Raw genomic sequence first — 17,498 nt, 5'->3', positions numbered from 1 at the left:
CTCAACATTCGACCACCTCAAGCTTCGACTGCGGGGGCGTAATAGAATAGGGATATATTTGGAATGTATTTATGATTGTGATTATGTAAATCTCTCAAGGAAAATAGGAGATAGGTCTCTGTGTATATATATTATTGGTTAATGAATGAAGAAGGCAAGGGATTCAATTCTAATACTTTGCATCCTTGTCAACTGCAGGAAAGGATAGATCATAGATGAGATGGAATGATGGATACCTATAAAACTAAGAACATTTATGAAACATGTCTCCTTTGGTCTCACATGCCATGATCGTGAAGGGGTGATAGTGGGTTGGTTTCGGGCACATGATAAGTCATCACTAAATCATCATGATATATATTGTGATTGTATTCATAAAGTTATCATGAGTGAAGACACCAACTAATGCCAATTCTATGAAAAAGTCATGTCAAAGACACTAAACAGATATTTGAATGAATCATCATGAACCATGACGCATTGCGACATTTCTTGAACATGCATATCGTCACAAACCAAATATCTTGACTAATCATCATAAGCCATTATTAATATTTTCTTTATTACAGGTTCTTATAGTTAAAAAAATCACAAAAAAAAAAAAACCTAATAAAATTTGAGAATCAAACTGGTGTCAAATTTAGATATCTTAGATATGAATGCAATGATAAATGAGAGTAAAAGAGAAAAACTATGTTACTTTTAAATATATAAATAAAAGACAATTTTCTTTTAAAAGATATGTATTTTAAATATATTATAATTATGAAAAGCTAAATATCACTATAAAGAAAGTCTCTTATTAGAAAAGTGGGTTGACAGCCACTAATTTTAGCTGTGCCTTTTGAAACTACAAATGGCCGTATAGGTGCAGCCGTGTAGCGTTGGTACATGGCCCATGCTCCAAGAGTGCATTTTCGTTTCGGTACCGTAGTTGGATGAACATATATAAAAGAATATATATGTTGCAATAATCTAAATGTTATAGAGAGGACCCGGTTAATCAACTAACTATTTAACCCAAATACCTAATACTTATTATGGAGAGGACCCAATAAGTTAATAACCACCTACCATTAACTCATTAATCATCTAATTATTTAATCCAAATACCTAATACTTATTTGGTCGTTTTAAACAATTAAAGTAATAACCTAATAAACAATAGAGTAAAGTGCAATTTGTCTCCCTGAGGTTTGATCCAGATTGCCGTCTGCCTCCCTCTCTTTCAGTTTTTGCCCTATGAAACCCTGACATGGTTATTTTATTGCCATATGTCCCTGACTGTTAGTCAACGGTTACTTTGATCGTTAGATTTAGGGGCAATATGGTCTTTTCACCTACGAATCTTCCTACCCACACTTCAAACAACCCTTATTTTTTCACTATCTCCACCCTTCACCTACCTTTTTCCACTTCTTCACCGGGGATTCATTTGCTCCGGTGACCAGCAGCCACCGATGATCGACCTAAGTATACATAATGGAATTCACTGTCGATTTTCACAACGAACATGTCCATGGTACATATATCAAGCACATTTTATTGCACCATTGTTGATTTCAGTCCACTGTAAGTTAAGGATTCTACCGTCATTTTGATAAAGAAAAACCCCTTCATCGATAATGTGGTCGTTTGTTTGTGTTTTTTCGATTAGCTGGAGTAATGGTCACGTAGACCAGCAACCAACGCACAGTGGTCTGGTCAGAGTGGTCATGCGGTGCTTGAACAACATTTCTATTAACTTTGGAATGGTGTTCCCACAATCGCACCAATAATCACGTCCATCGTCCCCATCACCACAGAATGCCATCATCCCAACGTATGGTCCAGATTCACAACCACCGCCATCACCATAACAGAGCATCGCCTATCTTCATCAATACTAGTGTGATACTAGTGTTGGTTATTTTTTTAATGATCCTATTATTTAGTGATATGTAATTATGATGATGATACATATAATTATGGTTAGGATGTGTTTATAATAGTTTAACTTAAACTTTTGCTATCTATAATTATGGTAAGGATGATGAAGATTTTTTCATTTGGATGTTTTAATATATAAATCTATTAGAATGATGATGATTTATGATATATGAGTAAGTTTATAATGATTATGATGGTTCATGTTTAAACTGTATGATGATGCTTTATAACCATACATATGATCCTGATAATTTGCATAGTGTGATGTATAATGCTCATGATCATGATCATATGTATGACTTCATTGGTCAACTGTACGATGATGATCATCATCATAATCATACATATGATCCTGATAATGTGCATAGTGTGATGTATGATGATGATGATTATATATATGACTTCATTGGTCAACTGTATGATAATCATCATCCTGATAATGTGCATAGTGTGAGTCTATGTATTAGTGAGTTTGTGTGAGTACAATTAAGTGTGAGTCTTTGTATTAGTGATCCTGATAATGTGCATAGTGTGAGTCTGTGCAGGTTGGTTCACAGTTCCATATAAGTTGATTAGTCACTTTGATGTTGTGCATAAGTGCAGTTTGTTAACTAATTAAATGGATTTGCATAAGTGCCGTCACATTGCAGGTTTGAATTTGCATAAGTGCATTCACATTGCCCAATTAAATACAGTTTGTTGGCCAATTAGGTGGATTAGTAACAGTGATGAACTAGATGCAGGTTAGTTGACCAATTAAGTGCATATCATTAGGTGCAGCTTTGCTGCAGTTGACCCACTAAAGTCAAAGCTTGAACGACATGCCGAAGACGCAGGTTTAGTGCAATTTACCTAGGTAGATAGGTTTCAAATAAAGTCGAAATGACAAAATGGGTTTCAATGTTTCACTCCTGAGCTTATAAAGTCAAAACGAGTTGATGATGCTTCAATATTTTGACTTTATAAAGTCAAACCTGCACCAATGTGAAAATGGATGGAATTTTGAATATAGAGTAAACTTCCGTTTTGCTCCCTTTGGCTTGGTCGTTTTAACGGTTTTACCCCAATCATTTAAAAATAACCATTTTACTCCTTAGTTTTACTAGTATTTCTCTCATTTGCTCCACATGTCTAACTCCATCCAAGGTCTCTGTTAATTTCAAGGGTATTTTGGTAATATTATATATACATACTAGACTTTTTATATCTTTTTGTCTTTTTTCAAAAAAACCTATTAATCTCTCTCTATTATTATCAAAGTCCAGTTCCAGTCTACTTAAACACACTCTGTAGACTTCGCCGGAACCCTAACACCGCCAGCAGCGAGATTGGCCGGAATCTTGACGGCTACACCAAACCACCAGTCGACCGCCCTACTTAACCTAAAACGTCGCACCAAACCTCCGTCCTGAAACCCCCCAAATCGGCCGCCGATCTCCCCTCTAATCTCTCTCTAAAACTCATAGTCTCTCTCCTTTCAAGGACAAGAACGGGAGGTGATTATAGTATCTGTATTTGTAACCCACATATTATATGCAACCTACATTAATATGCAAGGTATGGATCTGTATTTGTAATCAATCAAATATATAATATTTGGAAGCTGATGTTGAAATTTGGCAGGATGAACACTGGAACAAATTGTTGTAGCATTGTGTTGATAACGATTCTTGTAACGGGTTTTTTTCTCCCGGAGAAGGAAGAAGTTGTGGAAGCGGAATCTGAGAGTTACAACTGGGATGGGCGGTGGTGGTGTCTCATGGCGGTGGTGGATGTTATAGAAGTTAGAGAGGGAGAGAGAGAACGATAGGGGATGAATTGGGTTGAATGCTTTTCTGGTTTATATAAATGTATATTATAGGGAAATTAAATAAGTTTGAGTAGGAAAAGACTAAAATGCCCCTCATATGAGGGGCATGTGACCAGGATTTAACAGTTGAATTGGATGGCATTAGGGGTAGGGAGTGAAATAGAGATAAACTTTATAGATCAGGGAGTAAAATGGCTATTTTTAAAGGATTGGGGCAAAACCGTTAAAACGACCAAACCACAGGGAGCAAAACAAAAGTTTACTCTTGAATATAATATAGAAGGAGGGGCAATATAGCATTTTACATCATCTAGTAAGGGCAAAAGGGTCTTTTTACAACATGTATTAACAGCTTATAACGTTTCGGGTGTAGATGGTAATGAAATAACCATGTTAGGGTTTCAAAGGGCAAAAACTGAAATAGAAGGAGGCAGACGACAATCTGGACCAAAACTAAAGGAGGCAAATTGCACTTTACTTTAAACAATATATTAGAGAGCATAAATTATGAAGAATTGAACTTGTTTCCAAGAATACTAGGAGAATACCATGATTCATTTAACTATGCAAGATAAGTAAATTTGTTTTGTTTATTATTATAACAATTATTACTGATTAAAGAATTTTGTGTATGTATATATATACTAGAGGGGTGCTCGTGTGGTGCGGCAGGGGAACACAGACATTGGTAATGATGTATCATATTAATTTTTTTAAACTAAATAGTAATTGTAGTAATACCAGACTCAAATTAAAGAGAATAAAATGTTCATTTTTATGGTGTAATTTTTTAAAAGACATTAACGTATAAAAAAGTTATGATTGCGGATAGTTGGTTTAAAAGTCAAAAATGTGTTTCAAAAGATTGTACCACATGTTTTAAGAATGTAATTCCTCAAAGTCTTAAAATTATGTAAAATTACAATCTTGTTATCCTGCTATGTATCATAATATTGTATAGATAAGTTTCAATTGTATAGGTTGGTATTTACCTCATAGAGGAATTTTTATATATCTTTATAACTCACTATGTTAGAAACCCTTGCATTACATGCGATGAATAAATGAAATATGAAATGGTTAATAATAGAGATCTATGAATTATAACACAATATTTTTGGAACAAGATATAACCGACTTTTTTATATTAAGAAGTAGAATACAAATGAGTGAAATAAGAAAGGGGTAACATTTTTGGGGTCACCAATTTTTGACATGCGGTGCAACTAGTTACTTGTTTATTAGATATATAGCTAGTGGGAGAATCATTTAAGAAGAAAATTAATTGAGAAGAAAAAGAACAAATGGTACAACTATAAAACATTAAATAGTTTTTCTCTAATCGTATTTACTATTATCTTTGACTCAATAATTAGTCATAAAGACTATGATCCTCCATACCAAATTTTGTTACCTACATACATCAAAAGTTATCTTATACATTTTGAAATTTATCCTACACCTATTGAAATTTATCCTAAACAACTCGTAATTTTATCCTACAATTTAAATTAATTTTTTAAATACATATTTGAATATAAATTACAAATTTAATGTAGTTAGCTATTAAAAAGGAAGACTACAAATTAATGATCTATGTAAGTTTACCAATATAACCTTACAATAACATTAAATACGAATATTAAATGAGGCAAAATTAAGTATTCTTATTAGTTGAAATTTCTTCTTACAATTTTTTTTTCTTATTTGAACCCTCCACTATACAGATAAAGATCAAAGCATTATATACATACATATATATACAAAACCATAATGTTCACTTATATGACAACATAAGATAAACATAAATAAGAGTTAATTTCTTGGTTGGTTCTGTGCTTTGTAGATACTACACCATGATCCTTTTGGGTTGTCAACTTTTAATAATTAAACAACCGATCATAATGGTTGTAAACTTATTACTTAGATGTTCCTAGCGGTTGAATTTTCATTACATTGAAGATCCTTACTAGCTAACTTCATTAAATTTTTCAGTTAAGTATTGTAAAATAACCAAACTACCATCAACATATAAAAATAGAAATAAATAACTTTAAAAAAATAAAAAATCCTATATTATATATAATATCAATTAATTAAGTAGGCCATCACCACCACCACCATTGCCACACCACCGCCAATTGTAGAAACGCCGGGATGAGACAATCGCATATCACCACATAAATTGTCTAAGAGAAATGCTATATGAATTCTAATAAGTGTCGTGGTATACCATTTGTTCTAACAAAAACTAAACAAGATAGGTCTTAAACAAGTTACAGAACATCAACCATTGCAAAAGTAAATGTCTAATACAAGTCTTGGATAAGTAATACAATCTCACTAATGCAATAATCCAACTATGTTCAGTTATGCCAATTACCTAAAAACATGCTAAAAGGTCAATTAAAAATAGTTGGTGAGTTTTAGGTTTATGGACTCGGTAAACACTTATACAGAGATAAGTTGATAAGAAACTGTTGTTGCTTGCATAGTTGATGTTGCTTGCATGTAATAAGTATAATGCATTTAAAGAGATATGATTACGTTAGTTATAACCAAACCTACCGAGGTTACGCCATGCTCCTTTGTAATGATTTATAAGGAAATCAATAGGGTTAAGTTACGCTAAATTTATAGTTGAAAGTTGTCACAAGATACCTTAATTTGGGGGAGATTCACTCAAGTCCGATACAAGGCGTTTAGCTAGCAACTAAACAGTTAACGAGTGGAGGTGTCAAACCAAATAACGCTATCCAACCCTGTCCAACGACTCTATCTCTGAGTTGAATTGTTATAGTTACAAGTTATCATCTTCAAGTTTAAAGCAAAACACCTACATAGCAAACACTTAACATGAAACAATTGTGAGTTGCATGTTTTCCACCCCCGAGTAAAATAGATAAAAACAATTGAAAAAGGGGTTGCAAACTCACTTGATAAGTTGCTAAGACGATCCACCAAAAATATGCAAAGGATGTAAAGTCATCTTCACGAAATCTACAAAGTGAATATCGCGTATTAAGGCTAGCTTTGGTGGATAGATAAGTGTTATGTTTCAAGTTGATGTTTTATAGTTGTTTATTTCTCTCTTTGCAAGTCTTAAATTTGATCTGTAATCAAGGTCTAACAAGTTTTCCTGAATGATAATTTAGGGTTTTACATTAATTACACGCTAAACAAAGTTGTTTGGTTGATGTTTCACGTTAAAACCTTTTAGTTCAGCAGTTATGATTTGTTTTCCAATTTTAATAAAATAATTTGGGATGTTCCCATATGTTCCTTTGACTTATACATATCTTTATTTCATGCTAAATGTTTGTATAAAAATCATGAAAAATCAAATAACACTTAAAGGTCAATAACAGTGTTTTGTCGGCAACAGTTTACGGTAAAAATGATTAAAAATTCTACTTCATCCAAATCATGTCATTCTAGTTGGAAATCTCCGTGACTCATAGTATTACATTTTATATGAATGTTACGTTATCTAAACTTATGTTTTGTGAGTTATGATCCTCGTTTGACAACCCAATATTTCTGATTCAAAATCAACTGTGACACACATTTTTCTAAAATAAAAAAGACTAAGTTATACTTATCCAAAAGTTATAACATTTGAGATTTGAGTTTTATACTATTAGTTTTATACTTTACACTCAAAAAGAGACTCAATTGAGCTTCATATGACCAAGTTATGAACAACACAAAGTCATGGATTTGAATGAAAAATGTTGTCAACTATTTAGTGTAATTAATGAGTTTTAAAGCATCAAACTTATATGAAATCATCAATTAGCGACCATTTAACATCATATTCATGTTGTAACATAATCACTATAGTAAAGTTAAGATTATTATGGTTTAATTATAAGTATATTATCCTGAAACAAAAAATACTATGAAAAAGAACATACCAAGACGTCGTAGGGTAATTGTGGTTGTTCTTAACGATTCGGCTCTGTTTCCATGAATTAGAAGCCTTCTTGATGAATGATTACTAGGTCTTTTCATGAGCCGAGCATAAACCGAGCGAGCGCATGCTTGTACTCTGCTCGACTTGAAACCTAGCGGCTATACTCTATTCGAATTTAAGGAAACCAGTAGGTAATGTTACTTGGACTCGCTTCGTTTACAATCGACCAACACAGTTTTGCTCGTTTTTCCTCAATTTCAATTCTAAATTTATTTTTAATACAAAGACTTTATATTTAAATGCCACCATTATTTCACTCAATATATTGCTCGTTTTCGCTGAATTCTCATTCACTCAAGATAGATATAAGTTAAACAAATACCAATATAAAACTGTTTCATCCAAAATTGCAATGGTCGTGAGAGATGCGGGTTGTAGCTGAAGAGTGAAGTAATCTGACTAGGGCCACTCAATTTGACATTTATCAGTGAACATGTTAAGTCAAAACCCGAAGAAGTCAGGTTTAGTGACTTCGATTTGGTAATAACTATTGATAATTTGGGCTACAACCAATTACAATTCAAATATTTAATAGGGTGATATTTTAAAAAGAGTAAAGTCCTTTTTGAGTCCCTGTGGTTTGTGCATTTTAACTATTTGAATCCAAAAACTAAACATGGCTTGATTTGAGTCCCTTTGGTTTGTATTTTTAACCATTGAATCCAAAATGCAAACCTCATCCAAATCATGGACTAAAAGGGTTGGATTCAAAGGGTTAAAAATACAAACCACAGGGACTCAAAGGGGTGGATGAGGTTTCATTTTGGATTCAAAGGGTTAAAAATACAAACCACGGGGACTCAAATCAAGATAAGTTTGGTTTTTGGATTCAAATAGTTAAAATGCACAAACCACAGGGACTCAAAAAGGACTTTACTCTTTTAAAAATAATTATATATTTCTGTATATATTTTATATATATATAGGGGAGGGATCATGAGAAAACTCCTCTTTATAAGAAAACTCGATAAAACTCTATCCAACTATTACTAAACCCTAACCTCTAAAAATTAAACCCAAAACCCTAAGCTAAACCCTTAAACACAAATATCAATCGTTTGATAGAGTTTTTCATGAAAAAAAGAGTTTTCTCATGTTTCTTTCTTGATAAAATTCTATTCGAGCGGAACCGAGTTGAGCCGATCGGCTAGTTTACAATCGAGTGAGCAATTTCCGGGTGAGCGACGAGCTCTTTGCCCAACCCTAATGATTAGATAAGTTAAAAATAGTATTACTTGGGATTATATTTTCTGTTTGATGAACTTAATGATTAAACAAACATTAAAATTTAGATTTACCAATGATTAAACTAGTTCTTGATCTTGATCTTGAGAGATGACAGATGTTCTAAGTCGATGTGTGAGGCTGATGAATTAGAGATATTAGGTTGACAAATCTACCATTAAATTTATAAACAAATCTACGTTGATCCAATTGACAAAATTCCAGTTAGAGTGTCTCATAAACTCATATGGTTATCTATCGCAAAACTTTTAGGTCCTAACTCCAAATGTTGATCAAGTTATAGTCCTCGTCATGAACCCTATTTTCTGATCAGAAAACTCAGCTTTACACATCACTAAAAATTTGCAAAAACATAGTCAGTGTTCATGAAATTATGAAACTTTTTTGTGGATCATATTAACACCCAGTAAATGTCCCTAGACTCAAGAATGATCTTATTTGGCATTAGTAGGTGTAGGTTATGATCAAAACAAATTCAGGATTTTTTGCAGTAACATTCCTACAAGTTCATGCAATGTTAATCTTTCAAGTTCTCATAATGTAATGTACCTAAAGATTCCACATTTGGCAAGTTATGAATCACAAGTGCAATTTAGCACCTTTCATGTATTTATAGAGACTAATGCTGACATCTACAACCTCATTCAAGTACAAAACTCAAGATTCATTAATCAAGTTCAACAAAGTTTCCCATTTTAGTAAGTCATGAATTATCGTACACCTTTGAGTTTTCATCATATTATTGATCTCTAACATCATTATATACCTCTAGCATGCACAAATCATTAAACATATCCAAATCATCCTACACAATCATGTATAGAAATCCAAATTATCAAAGTTTCCTCCTTGGGAAAGTTCACACAAGTTATCAAAATCCTATATTGATTGCTCTAATACATGCATCTAAAACACTAATGTCATAATCAATCACCAATAAACATCAACCAACTCATATTTGATCCAATTGACTCTTTTTTTTGTAAAACTAGGGTTTTATGATAAACTTCAAATTGCAACTTGAAAACATGAAATTGAAGGTAAACTACTTACTGTAGGATCGGTTTTGACCCCGTACGATTGCGTAACGACACGTTCAACGTGCGGAATCCGTGAACGTGTGTGACCGAACACACAAGAACGTACTAGAACCGTGATTCTATTGAATAAGAAGACGTGTACAATGCAACGAGAATCACGTGAGAGAACTTTCTCTCTCTAGACTTTCTCTCTCTTAGCTTGGATCACCTAATTCCCAAATGAGCAAAAGTCTTAACACTAACACTATAACTCCCTATTTATAGGCCAAGGCTTTTAATGAAACTTTTCATTAATTACAAGATTGCCACCTTGCCTTTTGACTAGATATAATACTTTAAAGACTTGTTATCTTCAGTTTCTCGCTACGGCTCGGATTGACGAAGGTGATAGACATTAATGCACTAACAGTCAATCTCGTAGCGTCTTGTCTTTCTCTTTCTCGAACAGAATCCCCGTGGATCTGTCTTTAGCTTCAGTTGCTCTCCCTCTTGGTAGTCTCTTTCTTCAGGCTCCCCCTTTTGTCAAGCTTCCGTGCTTTTGGGATCGACACCTGGCTTTCCGTATACAAGCTCCTCCAGAATAGTTATCTGGCTCCTTGAATGCACACTCCCCATTGCGTTGAGCTTGTCTTCAGACTCCCCCTTAGATCAGCTGTCGGGATCGTAGTCTGGCTTTCGTTAGTCGCATACCTGCACATACTTTAACCAACAGTAAGATTTGACTTTATGCTTATCACTTGTATTTAAAATGATTAAATTGGTTTCAAATTAATGAGCCATTTATCCATTTCAAAAACAATTCTCATTTCCAACAAACTTCCCCAAACTTCTGTTCTTCCTGTTTAGCACTTAGAATTTTGAATATCAGCTCTCCAACATCAGTTGTCGAAAATCTTTTTGGATTTTTCAAAATTTCATGCTAAAACACACTAAAATCTTTTTGGATATTTGTCTTTAATGAAAAGCAGTAAAGAAATATTTACAGATAATATTTTTTGTAAGTTTGTGAAAGAGGATCATATCAGTTTTTGAGACACATCACAAGCACCGTTAAGCTTTTAGACATTTTAAGTTCTAAACGATTCACGTTGATTGACGATATAATTGTCCTCTTAAGCTCAATCTAAAAACTTTCGAAAATGCTTACCGATACGTTAAGGTATATTAATTTTGCACTAAATTCTTATGGACCCCATGATCTCAGCACATCCCCTCATCATGCAACATACTAACTCAAGTAATGCCTTTAAACTTTCATCAACTGTGATTAGTGCGAAAACAAAGCAGAATGTTTAAACATTAACAATCAGGTCGATACTTCCGTATACGCAGAGAAAGTCCAATGTTTAAACAAAATAAAAAAATAAATAAAAATAAGTTGAAGTTGTTTAGGCTTTAACCACCAGGTCGATACTTCCGTATACGCAGAGGAGGTCCAAAGCTTAAACGAAACACCAAAGAAAATAAAGCAGAACGTTTAGGCACTAACATCCAGGTCGATACTCACGTATACGCAGAGGATGCCCAATGCTTAAACAAAATAAAGAAATAAAACAAGTTTAAATCTTTGCAAAAAGAAATACACAATCACAGTGTCATTTTCAGCAAAGTTGTGAAAGCTCACAAACTTAACCAGTTTTTATGCTTTTTGACATTCAGCGATTACTGAGCAGGCACACAATCAAGAAGGACAAAACTAAGTACTATGCTTTCAATCATGTTTCCCACTAGAACTAGGCTTTTTCATTTAAGTTTGTATCATTATCGCAAATCTACTAGTCTAGCTGAGCCTATCGTCACATCTTTAGTGAGACCGTTTATCACATTTTATCATTCCATTTATTTAGCGTGCTGTGATAGTCTAACTGATGTACTATCATTTCCTCTTGTCTCAACAGAACTCATTTTTGATTTTTCGATGTTTTTGAATTTTTCAAATTTTCTAATTTTTTTAAAATTTTCTCCCCCTAAAATCAAAATATGTTTCAATTTTGATTTTCTGGGAAATTTTGAAAAAACAAAGCAGTAAACTGTACAAAGTAAAGTGACAACTTGATGAGAATTGCTTCAATTCGCCATCCACTTGGCTTAAACAATCAGAACTCCCCCTGACAACAAACTATTTTCCCATTATGATTTCAAAACACTTAAGTTTGTTTTAATCAAAATGTTTTTTCCGGAAAATTAGTTTTGTGTGTCGTTTCACAAACATGGGGTTTTATCCTCACATTGTTTTCAACCATTTGTAGGTTTATCACAAAACACTTTCCAATAATCATATCACTTGTAAGATAGTTAAATCAAGTACAACTTAATGTCCTTGATTAACCACTTGTAAGTCGAAATATAACAGTTACCAACCTGTGAATTTCTCAAGAAAAATGCCGATTCCTACTCCCCAATTACCAACCTGAGAGTTCCGGCAAGTCAGGATTTTACTTGAACAGATTCACCCAAGCCTGACCAGCCTTGGGTTTGACAGTTTTTACCTCAATTTTTGGCTCTTCTGACTTTTTCGAGTCAGATTCATTGCCAGAATGTGGCTTGTCTGACTTTGAGAAGCCAGATTCATCGCCATTTACTCTCTCTTCTGTCCTCAGATTTGTATCTGATGAATTCGTTTTACTTTACTGATCATTCTTTGGAGAGCAAAACGATTTATCAGAACTCTTCTCTGATTTTCTTGCTGTACCCGAGGACAAAATCTTTTCGAGATACTCTCGTGCTTTCTTCCTCTTCGTCCTCAGTCTGTCTTTCTGCCCTTGTGAAAGCTTCACTTTCTGTTTTTGAACTTTCTGTTCTTTGGGCTTTACTTCGACTTTGACTGATTTCTTTGCCATTTTCTGAGATTCAGCCCTTAATCTTTCATTTGATCTCATTGGGTAATCTCTTGCAATATGGCCTCTGATTTGGCATTCATAGCATCTTCTCGTCTCAAACCTCTGTCTCTGGCAGTTAACAGCAATGTGTCCTTGAAAACCACAGTTGTAACACACCCTGTTATCGTACCATTCACCATCATTATACCAAATGCTCAGATCATAGCATTGATTTGCCTTGTGGTACTCATGTCTCCTCTTGCTTCCTTGATTTGGCATTTGAGAACTATGGCCAAACCTGCACCACTGATTACCAACTTTTGGTGAGTTTTTAGAATGATTGGATGATTGAACTAATGAACTTTTCTTGTTGTTTTAAGAATTTTTAGAATTTTTAACATTTTGTTTTTGTTCTACATTCTTCTTAACAGGTTTCTGCTTTGAGCATTCACCTACTTCAGTAGAATGGAAAACAATATCTTTAAATTTTTCATTTAATTCTAAAAATAATTTTCTTTTCTCATTTTTCTCCTTTTCATCATCAGTTTTATCATCACAAACTTCAATTTTGACCTTGTCAACATTTGTGACATTGTCACTTATCGGAACAGAATTGATCGGTTTTGGACATACAAGATTTGGTAATGATGATGAAGTCACAAAGCCTTTCAATTTCTTTTCAAGTTCTTCAGTTTTGTTCCTTGAATTCTCAGCTTCTTTTTCAAGCTGAGAGATTTTCTCAAGATGAGAATTGATTGCCTTTTCATTCACAATTTTGTTCTCTTCAAGAACAGATTTTTCATTTTCAAAAACTCTTATCTGATCTTGAAATTCTGTTTCTTTTTCTTTTAGAACTTTATTTTCTAATTTTATCCAAGAAACATTTTCATTTTCAACTTTAATTTTTTTAAAATCTTTTTCCAATTTCAATTTTTCATTTTTTAAATTTTTGATCTCCAATGTCAAACTCTCCACATCCTTCAACAGTTTGACATTGTCTTCTTCGATTTTTTCGCATTTTGAGCACACAGCTTCACTTTTTGAAATTTCATCTTTTTCTTCTTCTTCATTCTTTGAAATATCCCGTGTCTCTGTCTTGTATGTACCTACACAAAAAAATTTAACAAAATCAAGAGGATTCATATATTCATCAATATAACAACCCCTCTTAATATCGTATTTCATAACCTTTTTTGCTGCAAGACACATATTAACTCTTTTACTTATTTCACGAACCACATCCAAGCTTATATTTTCTAAGTTCTTTTCTATTTCAATTATCAACTCCTTCTTTTCCTTCTCATTTTTATAATTGACTGTTTTGATCTCAGTGATAAATTCACTAAAATGCAACTTTGTGAATCTAGAATCCTTTTTCAGATTAATCAAAAATTCATTCCACTCAGCTGGTAATGCGTCAGCAAATGTTGATATCATTTTATCATTTGATATGCTTATCTTATGATTTTTTAAACTGTCAATTAAGCTTTCAAATCGTTTTTCCAATTTAATAACTGTTTCATTTTTCTTACTCAAGAAACATTCAAATTTTTCACCAAAACTTCCTTTTTCTCACCAAAACAACTATAACAATCGTTTAGTCTTTCAAGTTTAACGTTTTCCTGTTCGTCAAACATTTTGACCACAAATTTCAACTCCTTGGTATTTGCGCCTTGTAAATCACCTCGAATCACCTGCAACCAAACAAACACACAATCAGTTTAAACGGATTGAATATGTGAAAGTGTGACGGTGTAATCAATCTAAGACTCGTTGTCGAAGATTCGCAGATTTGATCCAATGTTTTTCGGGTGAAATCTCTAAATGAATGGGCTTGATCGGATGTGCCAAGTAAGATGGGCTTCAAATGGTTTTAACTTTATACTCCACTTTAAATGGGTCGTAGATTTTGAGATACTATATTTGGCCAATTTAACATACAAATCTCAATCACAAACTAATCTCAATCACATGGGCCTGTGTTGGGCTTTAAAATTGTTTTTAATATTTTGATTTGGCCGCCCCCTTTATATCATACAAACAATGATTGGACCTTGAAAATCACTAGTCCGACAACATCATGCACTTGCTAATTTCAATCCAGCTGACACCTTTCAATGTAATTTAATTCTCATTTGACCAACACTTTAATGGATAACTATGTTATTAATGATGCACATGGGCCGATGACTAAAGCTATTGGATCTTTAATAGTTATTCAATTAAGATCATATTCAGCCGACAACTTTAAATGTCTCAACAAAACTGATTGGGCCGGTTACTTTGACCAATATCAGTTAACGTGCAATCTTAATATCACACAATTATAGCTAGCCGACAATCTTACTTCAGCAACACCTTTTAATTGGGCTGAGAGGTAACTGGACCGTCAATTGTTTCTGATTGGACCAAAAATGTTGACATTAATGAGTGGACTGTTACTCAATTGGACCAAACTTGTTAGTGGATCTGTTGTAATGATGATCGTTAATTCACAACACATGCAATTAATATTCAAATGCCGACAATTTCAAGTAACAATTCAATTTGATTGGGCCGCTTGGTTTATATGATTATAATATTGGGCCGATAACTTCAGTTGTTCACGTGAATGACTGTAACATGTTGACAGACTTTTCAAACGAAACCAGGCAATGATGTTCAAGCGGAATCAACTATTGGCTTTCAGGCGAAATCAGAAATTTGTCTTTCAAGCGAAATCAACACGTAAATTCAAGCGGAATCAACGAATTTGGAGCGGAATCTGATTCCATTTGAACTAACACCGACGATTTCGAGCGGAATCAGATTTTAATCCCTTGGAGCGAAATCAAATGTTTGGAGCGAAATCAGATATTTTTGGAGCGGAATCTGGCTGATAACGTGAAATCGGACCAAAAAACTGAAATTTCTCCTAAACGGCTAGGAGTTTGAATCTGAAATTTGGTAGGGTTGTAAATCAAGTGTTTTCGCACAATATATCAAAAAATCATGAATTTTTGACCGTTAAAACCCGTTCAATTTGACGAAAAACAGTGAAAAACGTGAAAGAATGAGTAGAAAATGAAGATATGATGCAATTCAGATCTGAAATCGATGTAATCTGGTACGAAACTATGTGTTTGATCAAAGCAATCGAGCTCCTGCTCTGATACCAATTGTAGGATCGGTTTTAACACCGTACGATTGCGTAACGACACGTTCAACGTGCGGAATCCGTGAACGTGTGTGACCGAACACACAAGAACGTACTAGAACCGTGATTCTATTAAATAAGAAGACGTGTACAATGCAACGAGAATCACGTGAGAGAACTTTCTCTCTCTAGACTTTCTCTCTCTAAGCTTGGATCACCTAATTCCCAAATGAGCAAAAGTCTTAACACTAACACTATAACTCCCTATTTATAGGCCAAGGCTTTTAATGAAACTTTTCATTAATTACAAGATTGCCACCTTGCCTTTTGACTAGATATAATACTTTAAAGACCTGTTATCTTCAGTTTCTCGCTACGGCTCGGATTGACGAAGGTGATAGACATTAATGCACTAACACTTACTAGTTACGTTTGGAATACTCCGGATTACATAAAGACTCCAAGACTTGAGAGATTGGATTAAGGATATGAACTAGGGTTTTGTGGGATGTGTGTGTGTGTTTTATGAATTCCAGGAGAGGAGGAGGGAACGTGTTTAGGTCGTGGGGTTTGGGTATGGTACCCTTCCGGTTATGTTTATATATTTTTTATAAACTAATGGGCTTCATGGGTTTCGTAATTGGGCTATTTACTAAGATTTGGGCCTTTTATAATAAAAACACCATTATTACAGGAATTCCCCAAAGTTACATTTTTCTAAAAATTGCCATGAGTTAGGAAAACACGAAACCGAACAACTACACGTGAAAGCACACAATTCACGTAATTTACACACAATGCACGTAATCATCGTAAATCATACAATTTCACATAATATATCCATTAAATCCTTCCAAACTTATTATTTCACCTAATCTCCAACGTGCCAGGATAGACTCGTATGCGGTTCGGTAATCCGGTTAATTCACCAAATTTCCATTATGTGGGTGTTCGTGTACTATCAGACACACTTAATTAACCATAATCAAGTGTAATGCAATAATGAATGTGTATGATAATGTTAAAGATAACAGAATTGTGTTAATGAAGTTAACCTGAAAATTCTCACTTGTCACAATTTGGCTCACATTCTTTCGTTTATGCCACTGGATTAATCAAGAGTCTTGTTTTACGGCTTGGAATATCGATTGGTGGAATGACAAGTCTTCTTAAAATAGTAAAACAGGGGAAAAGTAGTTGGTGGCAAACATACACTTGGCTCGAAGAGCTATGTCATGGTTAGAAAAAAATGATGAGACATGTTGATTTTTTCATAACACACACGCACACGCACACACACACACACACACACACATATATATATATATATATATATATATATATATATATATATATATATATCACACATATACATACACATTGTGCATATTCATATTTCCTGCACATTTATACAAATTAGTTGTAATTAAATAGCATTTACAGGTTTGTAAATTAGGCTAACACTGTTTCTCTATATTAGCTATTACACACATTGTTTTTTTTCCTTGAAAATGATAACTAATATATATATTTTTTTATTTTA

The sequence above is a fragment of the Helianthus annuus genome, chromosome 7 (assembly GCF_002127325.2).
Source record: "Helianthus annuus cultivar XRQ/B chromosome 7, HanXRQr2.0-SUNRISE, whole genome shotgun sequence".
Taxonomy (NCBI): Eukaryota; Viridiplantae; Streptophyta; class Magnoliopsida; order Asterales; family Asteraceae; genus Helianthus; species Helianthus annuus.
Note: the sequence above shows the minus strand (reverse complement) of the source record.